This window comes from Marmota marmota, unplaced genomic scaffold (assembly GCF_001458135.2).
Source record: "Marmota marmota marmota unplaced genomic scaffold, marMar, whole genome shotgun sequence".
Lineage (NCBI taxonomy): Eukaryota > Metazoa > Chordata > Mammalia > Rodentia > Sciuridae > Marmota > Marmota marmota.
The window spans coordinates 643,804-654,640 of record NW_026000242.1 but is presented as its reverse complement, the minus strand read 5'-3'; the positions used below and the strand labels follow the sequence as shown (position 1 = coordinate 654,640).

Below are 10,837 nucleotides of genomic sequence, written 5' to 3'. Positions count from 1 at the left end.
TTATGGTAACCACTAAATGGATCTGAACCTAAACTGCCCCATTTCTGTCTCTTCTAGCTTTCATACTATGTTGGCTTCTTTGTGAGTAACAAAAATATGTGTCTGTCTGATTCTTATAGTTCATTGAACAACTTCAAAACATACTCCTGAAGATGGTCCAGTTTCATTGGTATTATCAATGGGGCTGTTTGGAGTTGTGCCTTGGCAACTCTGATTCTCTTTCTCTTAAAGTATGAGCTCATTTCCTGAATTCAGACCATGGCTCTTTTCTCATACATTCTTGGAGAAAACACCCCATCTAGTTCAGTCTTTAAATCAACACATATATTGATTATCCTTAACATGTTGTGGAAGGTTTATAGAGAACATACGTTGCAGCAAATTTTTAAATCTTTTGTTAAAGGCCACTGAGTATTTGACTTTGAATAAAGGACAGGAGGAAGATGTAGGAAGGGAAATGGCAATGTGTTGATGGTTTAGGTGTTCACCTAAAGGTTAGCTCGACTTCTTTGCTGTTTCTTGAACAGAAATATCTAAATTCTAATCTAAGCATGGCCTTTGGGACCACAATTCGGTCAGTCAAATCCACACTAAAAGGAACAAATGTCTTGGCCCACTCAGGTTTTCCTTCAGAAAACAGACATGAGAGAATGAGTGTTGGAAGTGATTAGAGCCATTTCCATACATTCTTTTCTGTATTTCATAGATATCTGTATGTTTCATGGGCTTTTACAAATTGTCAATTATGCTGATTAATGGAGGTAGGCTGGGAACTGAAATGGGCATTTCTCACATGGTCACAGCTAGATCTGAAGCCATCAGGTCACAAGGTCTGAAGGTTCTATTGGCATATGCTGAGATAAAGAGGGTAAGAGTTCATACTTTATTGGTATGAACAAAAGACTAGTTTGGTCTGGAAAAGTTTCTGCTTTTTCTCAAAGTGTTGTAGTTGGAGGCTTAAACCTGGCAACAAAATGAAAGGACATTGACTTCAAGAGGAGCTTTCAGGGGAGGGGAAAGGGGAAAAGGAAGGACAGAAGAATAAAATAGACATTATTATTGCTGAATATATATATGTGCCGGCATGACCAATGTGATTCTGCAGCCTGTACACTCAGAAAAATGAGAAATTATAACCCGTCTGATTCAAATGTATGATGTGTCAAGATCATTGTACTGTCATGTGTAACTAATTAAAACAAATAAAAAAACTTTCCAACACACACACAAAAAAAAGAAAGGAAAATTTGTTGAACTTTTTCTTTTTTTACTTTCCAATCTAATAGTGGGATTAGTAGTAATTTTAAGGGAATATTTTAAAAGTGATAGTATACACCAATACACCACTTTTTCAAATTATTTATTTGTTCTAATTAGGTATATATGACAGAATGCATTTCAATTCATGGTACACAAATGGAGCACAACTTTTAATTTTTCTGGTTTTAAAAGATGTAGAGTCACAGCCTTAAAAAAAAGGAGGAGCTTTCAGCATGGTTGGGTTTGAGTGGAGCCATGGTTCTGTGTTATAGTTAAGAGTCTCTGTCCTCAAACTTTTAAGAGGTCCTTGGAAAGGATGAAGTCATGAGACACATGAGGTTGTCAGGAATGGAAATCACCAAAAAGAACATGAAATTCTGCTTTGGAAATCAGAAAATTAATACACCCTTTTCTCTTATCTCTTCCTACAGATAATATTTTGTAAGAAATGGCTACTTGAAATCATTCTTCAGGGACTGATTTTATCCTGGAATGGTTAACAAAATGACCGGAGCATCAGTTTCCACTCTTCCTCCTTAGAATGTATGTGGTCACAGTAGTGTGGATGATCCTCTTAGTTGCCATCAGTTCTCAGCTTCACTCTTCACCCTTCACTCAGCTTCTTCTTTCTCAGTCATTTGTCCTTCATTGATCTCTGCTACTCTTGTGTCATTACCCCTAAGATGCTGGTGAACTTTGTGTCAGAGAGGAACATCATCTCCTTTCCAGAGTGCAGGCTACCTTCTAACAGCCATGGCATATGACCGTTATGTTGCTATCTGTAGCCCACTGCTTTACCATGTTGTCATGTCCCACAGGGTCTGCTCCATCATGATGGCTGTGGTGTACTCCCTGTGGCATACTCCCTATACTCCAGCACTGCATCAATGAGGTACTGCTGTTTATTATTGTAGGAGTTAACATCTTAACTCCTACACTGGCCATCCTCATCTCTAATGCGCTCATCCTCTCTAGCATCCTCCATATTCATTCCACTGACGGCCAGTCCAAAGTCTTCAGCACTTGTTGCTCCATCTCATGGCTGTGGGCATCTTGTTTGGATCTATAACATTCATGTATTTCAAGCCTCCTTTGAGCAGTGCTATGGACCAGGAGAAGATGTCCTCTGTTTTCTGCACCACAGTGATTTTCATGCTGACCCCCTGATCTATAGTCTGAGAAAGAAGGATGTGAAGAACGCACTGAGAAGGGTGGTTGTGGGGACATAGTCGTCCTGATAAATAAGCAATCAAGAAAAAAATAGGAAATCAAGAAAAAATTAACAAGATGATAAGTTGTCAGAGGATCTTTGAAATTTCTGTCTTGCAAGGAGAAAACTCATCATCATTTGCAAAATTCATATTCATATGCTTAAGAATAATTGAGAGTTTTGTGGAGTTTATTAAATAACAGTTTTCTGATATGTTTCAGGGACATAAGGGTCGGCAATACAAAATATGGGAAGGGAAACAAACATTATGAATTTTATCATTATGACAACAATATTTTTATGCCTGTTAGAAACTAGAGAAGTTATTTATATGTGATGGAGTGTCTGAGTGTTGGAACAAGAATGTGCATAAGTGAGTTTATATGCATCTTCATTAATATTTCAGTTTGTGTGGACATGAACATACTTTCCACATATTGTGTTTTATCCAGTGTAAAGAGACATTGTACAAAAGTATCTGGTTTAGTTTACTTGGGAAACTCCTTGGCCTTAATGCTCTCATTTCTTAAAAAAAAGGTTAATTTAAATCTCTTTTCTGTTTCAGTTTAAACATAATTTGATGAAATTGTCAAGCTGCAGAGTATAGGACATAAGTTAAACACTGTAAGAACTCTAAGACACCAGTCCAGAGATCAATTGAAAATGTAAAATATTCTTCCTTGTAAGTGAAGAATTTATTCCAGTGGTCTAATTTCAGTTTTTCACAAAGACAAGCATGGCTAAAGATGACCTTCCAATTTTTACTGCTCTGTTCTTTCCCCATCTCTCACACTTCCTTCCTGTCACCATGTGGGTTTAGGATGAGATCCCAGGCTGCCTCCAGTCTCAGCTTTTCGATCTCTCTATTTACACACAACTTCAACCTAGGGCTGTGTGATGAGTGGGAAAACTCTTCTTTGTAATAAAATATGACAAATGATTGTAACTAGTTTCATATGGTGGTTGTAACAAATTTCCACCAAGTGTAGTGGATTAAAACAATGGATATTTATTCTACAGTTCTAGAGGTTAGAAGCTCAAAATTTCTTTTAATAGGCTCAAATCAAGGTTTCAGCTGGTCCTTATTCCCTCTGGAGGTTTCAGAGTAGAGTCCATCCCTTGCTTTGCCTAGATTCCTGGGGCTGCTGGCTTCCTTAGCTTGTGGCTGCATTGCTCCAATTTCTGCCTTGTGCTCTATGATATCTCTTGTCAGGATATACCTGATTTCATTTAAGGCCAACCTGGATAATATCTGATAATCTCCCTTTATCAAAGCCTTAATGTAGTCAGATTTGCAATGTCTTTTTAAAAAATTTTTCCAGATAAAATCACATTAAAGTGTACCAAGAACACTGATATGAATGTCTTTAGGGAGACATTTTTTCATCTACCACAATCCTCAGGGACACAAGGACCTCTGAGATTAATATGAATGTTACACATTGTCTCAGGGATTCATAGAGTGTTGACTGAGGCAGTAGCTTGGAAAAATAATTCCAAAACTGTCTTAAAAACTCAAAAAAGTACTTTAACTCATTCTTGGAAAAAGGATGTGTTCTGCTCAAGTTATTGCCAGTGTCTGTCATTACATAAAAATTGTACATTTATTCGTTTCATATGCAACATCCTGAAGAGTCACAGCCCACCACTGATAACTTATCTTTTATGATCAACTCCAGTACCATGGCCAGCTACAATGATTTCACTTTATTTTACTTTGAGAACTGTGTGTTTCTTTGGCTTGACTAGAAGTGAGTGGAACCTCTTCTACATTTTCTGAGCTTCTCTATTTTAATCAGATACTTTCTAAGCTGGAATAGGGCAGAGTAAGTCCTATATAATTTTCCAGTCATAATTTTCCACCTCCACCATCACCTATGCACAGAATAATTTTGTCCAGAAAGATATCTGCATAAATGAGAGAATAGATATGAATGCAGAACAGTACTTCCTGGGTTGTCTTTGGGGCAAATGGTGGAGCTATTATTCTTTACTTTTTAAAGTGCCTCAAAATTTTTAAGTTGCACTTCCATTATATATTAGATATTTGTATGGCTTTCTGTGAAGTAGATGGAGCTATTTTTCAGATAGGAAAATTAACGTTGACCATAGATAATAAATATAAAACAAAGTGTAGAGTCTCAGTCCCTTACATGTCAGTCCAGGATTCTTTCTACCTTTTTATCATGAAAAATTCTTGGATCAAATCCAAAGGATTTTTAACATGACTTCTGAATTAAAGAATAATTGAGTCACAAAGATAACCCTTCTGCTTCTGGTATAATTTTTTCCTATTACAAAAGCTATATAGCACTAAGAAATTTTAAAAAATAATGTACTTGAATCCTGTTATTTTATAATAGATGAGAAATATGAGTCTCAGGGTCACAATTATTTCCTCAAATATTTTGATTAAAGGAATATTATATATATAAAATGCCAAGGCCAAGGTCTTTTACATAATAAGCATCTATAAATATTATTTCTACTGATAGTAATAATAATAATAGCAATAATAATAATAATAGCAATAATAATAATAATAATACAAAGACTCCTAGTTAGCATTACAATTGTAGGTAGGGAAGCTTTGGAACTTAAACTTGCTATTGAATAAATTTAATTTTAGTTGATTGTGTTAATATACTGTATGTGTAAACTTCATTAGAGATTATTGAATGCTTTTGAATTAACTTCATTAAAGAAGAGAGTTAACTTGTGATACTTTGGAATTTGTGGTCAGCAGACACAAGAAAGCTGAAGTGACTTTTAAGTGCTACCATTTCTGGCTGTGGATCAGGAGAATGTATTGCTTACTTGTCCTGGGACAAAAAGTAGCTTTGACAGGTGTAATGATGAGAAACTGAGGAAAGTCACTTATGCCATTGAAAGACATTAACCTGAGATCACAGGAAACAGTATAGGAGGAGAGGAAGAATAATGACAGGGTCCTGGTAATTAAAGATCAGTTCAGAGGGAGGGAGTTCATGGACAATTTTTCTCAGGGTCTTAGGATATTTCTTACTAAAGTCTTAGACAGGAAGGGCAAAGAGGACATTCTTTTCCTATGTTAAGCTCTCCATACTTCAGAATTTGGATTTTCCAAAATAATACAATTCGAATGTGGGAAAACAAGTTCTCTAAAATTTGATTTGCTAAGTAAAATCAATCAAACACAATACACAAATAAATAAGCTAGCACACAATACACAAATAAGTAAGGTAGCAATCAAAAAATATGTAACTTCTATGTACTCTCAGAAACATATCATAAAAATGAAAAAATATTTTGAATTCCCCCCCAAATTTTAAAAACTAACCATGAAAACCTCAAATAAGGACAGTCTTTATAGTGATAAACATACTTTTAGGAAAAAATTACATTGTCTTTATCCTCTCCTATTTTTTTTAGTAATTAATGAAATCATTTTCAAGAATAAGCATCTGATTTCCAACTTGTTTGGGGGAATCATTGTTCTAATTTTTCTGTGTTACAGAATTCTCATTGAAAATTTACAAATATAAAGTGAGGAACTTCTTTACTCTTGGGACAGAAAGCAATAGGGAGCTCAAAGCATGACATGTTAATTTTTGCAAAGAGTTATTAATATTGAGGACTCCAGTAATCAGTGGGCTATAGAGGTCTTTAGGGATTTGTATGTGCAGGAGTTTGTTTTGTATTTCTAATGAGGTCCCGAACATCAACCTCAGATAAAAATTGTGTTTCATATCACCCTCATGTTTTTAAGCTAGGGAAATCTAGATACTATGACTAGCTTAAACGAGTAAGATTTGGCATGAAATAAATTTTGATGCTTTATTATTATCCTATGACATATTTCATTCTTTGATATCATGCCAGAGAAATGCATTGCTTTTTGTTAGATGAAAGAGGGATCTTTAACATGAGCAAAGCAAGCAGTTTCTAAGAACATCATTCTCTGTGCAGGATCCAGCTAAGTGTCCAGTTTTATTCAATTTGGCCATCTTGTCATGTCTAACAGGAGGGCAGTTGGTGACAAGCAAGAGGGGCCACATACAATATTTTGGCTTTACCCAGGAGCACTGGATCCACCATTCTCTCCAGTTGGTCATGTCCTCCCATCTAATTCTCTCAACCCTGTTTGTCACTTCTTTGTGACTCAGGTCACACATTCTTGAGAATGTGTCTAAATTCAAGCAGCCCTGGTGTAGAGACCCTCACTGGGGTTTTAATTAACTGTAAAGCACTTACTTCCTTTAAGGGTTTCTGGTTTACAAATTCATTAATGTTCCTTGTATTCTTGTCCACCACCCTACACCCACAATTCTTTAAGAGATAAAGATATTAAGGGCAGATCATATCCCAAGTAGATTGTTCAGTTTTGGACAGAATATTAAACATAAATTCCTACCCTCTCATGTATCTTCGATGAATATTCTTAAGCTATTAAGAGATAGACAAAGCTGCCATTTATTTCAAATAACCCTTCTTTACTTCCTTCCTACCTCAGAAGCCCTTGCCACAGGCATCTGCTTTGGATAAAGAGTCTCAGTGAGCCAACTTCAAAAAAGGCAAAGTCTTAATACTTGTGACTACTCAGAGTTTATGAATCTAGAGACAAGTGTTTAAATCTGACCAGCCCCAAATGTTTAAGATATTTTCATTACTCAAACCGAGGTGAAGGACCTGGGATGAAAAGAAGATATAGGAATTCATCTTCTCCTTACTGCATTATGAGCCTTTCTATGTTCAACCATATTTCAAAAATATGTGCCACATTAAATTTTGATTAGTGCTTTTATATAACAATCTTCACATTCATTATTTTAGTTGATCATGACAATCCTTTGAAACAGATATTTTCATTTCCACTTCATAGAGATTTATATCAAATGGCTTGCTCAATGTTGCAAGCTGGTCAGCAAAACAGTCAGCCCTTGAACTTAAGACACTCCTGACACCAAAAAATTTCAATTGGATTGCAAAGCAGACTATGAGTTCACCTTGTTAAACTCTTTCACCAGTTTTGTTATCAAGTAGAAATGACTACTGCACTGACCACATGGACACATTTCTTTCCAGTTGATTATTAAAAGTTCTTAATGTATAAATGCTTACTGTGTGCTTCTGTAAGGGGTGTGTGAAAATACTTACTTGAAAAAAAAGACTATGTGTTTTATTTGTTGCTTTTTTTAACAGGACATTATGAATATTGTCTGTGAATGTAGTCATGGCTATGGACACAGTGCCTCAGTGTACCCTTTAAGGATGACATGGAAAATGTTCTTTCAGTCATTCTTGTACATTTAATATTCTGTTGAATAGGTTCTTTGGAAGCCAAAAACATCTATGTTCCTCTTTCTGCATTTTCTCCAAGCCCCCATCAGCTTTAGGTAGAATTATGAGATACAGAAGTTTATGCTGGATCTCTGCTATTCCTGCTATGAACCCCTCCATGATGAGCAGTGTTCTCAGGCTGTTCACCCTGCATAAGCCTGAAGCCCTGTTGTTGCCCATCATCTATATTTTCCTCTTCCCAGAAGTGTGTTGAAATCTGGACTATTCTATAACATAGAAATGGTCACATTTCCTTGTAGGCTCTCATAGTCTGAGTTTTGAGACAAGTTAGAGGACAATGGGTATTAAAATATTCATTTATCCCTGAAGTAAAGTGGTGGAAGGGGACTCTGACATTATATTCCCTAGACTCTAGTCTCATCTCTGCTGTTCAACTCTTGGTGCTTGATTTCTTCACCAGTAAAATACAATATAAATAATAATACTATTTCAAGTTATTGAAGAATAAGATAAGTGAACCTGTGGAAGTAATAAGCAATCAGTGAGTAAGAAAGAGTAGGCAGAGAAGGGGAAGAAGGAGGAGAAGAGAAAAAAATATTACCATCTCTAGCTGCCTTTTCTAAAAGGAAGAGCAGAATAACTGGTACCATGACAACATGTGCATTTATTCAAAATGGCTCCATCAGGAACTCGGTTTATGTTGGAAAGATATGTATTAACAAGATTCCAATGAATCTTATTGGAAAAATGCAGCATACTGTTAGTTGTTCAGATTGAGGTCCCAAAAACCATGAGTAGTGAATAATGGAAAGTTCACATGTAGCAATTCCATCTTTTTTGGGGGTGGCATGGGTTGGGTAGAGAGGGATGGTGATAAAATATGCTTCTAAGCTTTGTATCCATAAGCTGATTTCCCTCCTCCAAGGAGGGTTTCATTGAATTTCCACCATCTTAACTTCCATCTCAAATTGATTCTGTTCATCCTATATCACACATTAAACCAGTTGTGTTAATTGGAAGTTATTGAAATTATGTCTTTCTCCCTTTGTTTTTTTGTTGCTCTTGTTTTAGCCAATATACTTTAAGAACAAAATGCTTTAAATTTTATCTTAGGAATCATTCTAATTGAGACATATGAAATCAGTAGGTTTTCATCTATAAAATCCCACTGTTCTAACAAAGCATATCTACCTTTAGGTCCTCCCTTTTATAATACCTCCCAGACTTATCTTCCCATCAAGTTGTTTACCCAGGTACAGGACTTTAATCATGACATTGTCCACTTCTCCTTAATGAGTCTTCTCTGTACTTTAATTCATTTAGTTCTTCCATGAATATTTTAGGGTCCAGATAATTCTTTTATCTTTTCTAGCTCTCCTGTTCCTTATGACCTTTCAGCATTTGAGAGGACATGTATTATTTACACTTTTTGCAACTCACTTTTTTATACCCCACATATAGAGATCTTGTGGTACTTGTATTTCTGTCCCTGACCTGTTTTACATATCTATTTACTCTTTTTACAACACCATTACTTTTTATAATTAACAATCTAGGAAGATTCTGATTTCTATCATGTAGATCTCTTCTTGGAATGTTCAATTTACATGTCCTTTATTTATCTGCAATTTTCTGCTGCTCCTAGTGGGATTTAAAACTGCATCATTTATCATTTATAAATCATTTCATTTACTAAACAGATTTCTAGAAATATAATGTTTTTGTCCATATTCTTAATCTTTAATTTTACTATACTTTTATTGAGCTACTTCTTCTTCCCTATAAGATGAAATATTCTTTTTTATGGTAAGGTCTCCTTCTTCATTTTTATTAGTTGTTAATGAAATCTATAATCTGCCACCCTTTTGTAGGGGAAATTTCTAGCTTAGGAGACAGATATTTGCAGTCCTGGAAAGAGTTTATGCATTTAACAAATCCAAGTTCAGCTTAAGCATGAGATCATTTGGTAGATGTTAATCCTCCTCCTCCTCCTCCTCCTCNAAAGAAAGAAAGAAAGAAAGAAAGAAAGAAAGAAAGAAAGAAAGAAAGAAAGAAAGAAAGAAAGAAAGAAAGAAAGAAAGAAAGAAAGAAAGAAAGAAAGAAAGAAAGAAAGAAAGAAAGAAAGAAAGAAAGAAAGAAAGAAAGAAAGAAAGAAAGAAAGAAAGAAAGAAAGAAAGAAAGAAAGAAATTTACCTGTGAACAGTCTTGCTGTATATGCACCTGTGAAAATTAAAGTCTCACATCCTCAGCTGTTAGCATCTAGTTGCTGCTTCTTGAGATCTCAATAATTGGAAGCTATGTATAAACTGTAAACTATCAAATAATGTCAAATGAGTGTTACTTCATGACATTGAGGTAAAAATCCATTCCTATCTCCCTATTAAAAACATAAGACTCAAATGGTTAGCTTTTGCATCTAACTCTCTTTTTCTTTTTAATTCTTTATACCCCTGGTCCAATGTACAAGGTATCATCTGTTTGGAGCTGCAATGATTTGTGTTCTGCACAAATTGAGAGAAAAAGTAAATGAGTTGTCAAGTGAAGAAGTAAAATATCTTTCTTGTAACTTTATTATTGCTAAGGTGTATTTTGGGTAAAGTCATCTTACAACTTTATTATTGCTAAGGTATATTTTGGGAAAAGTGATCCCTTTTTAAAATTATAGCTGTATTGTTATGCATAGTAGTTGGGTTCATCCTAACAAACTCATACTTACATGGAAATCAATTTCAGTTTGTGATCTTTCCCCATTTCCCTCCGTCTTTTCTCCCTTCTCCCATTCTTCTTCTTCTACTCTACTGGACTTCCTTTTTCTCACCAAATAATTTATATTTGATTGTTTCTTTATGTTATCCTACTCACCAAACTCTAGAATTAAACAAAATTACCATGAATCACAGAAAGTGCTGAATCCACGTAGGTCTCTATTAGCAGTTGTAGGAATCATAGGCAACAGCAAAGATATATTCATTTATTTAAAAAAATATTCTTTATTATAAACACAATTACCTTTATTTTATTTATTTATTTTTTGTGTGGTGCTGAGGATTGAACCCAGTGCCCGACACATGCTAGGCAAGCGTTCT

The 10,837-nt window shown here is 35.1% G+C and overlaps 1 pseudogene; it reads left to right on the top strand.

Annotated features, from left to right (window-relative positions):
* The first annotated feature begins 778 nt into the window (after positions 1-778).
* Positions 779-2,676, top strand: LOC125613887 (annotated as a pseudogene).
* Positions 2,677-10,837: the final 8,161 nt, after the last annotated feature.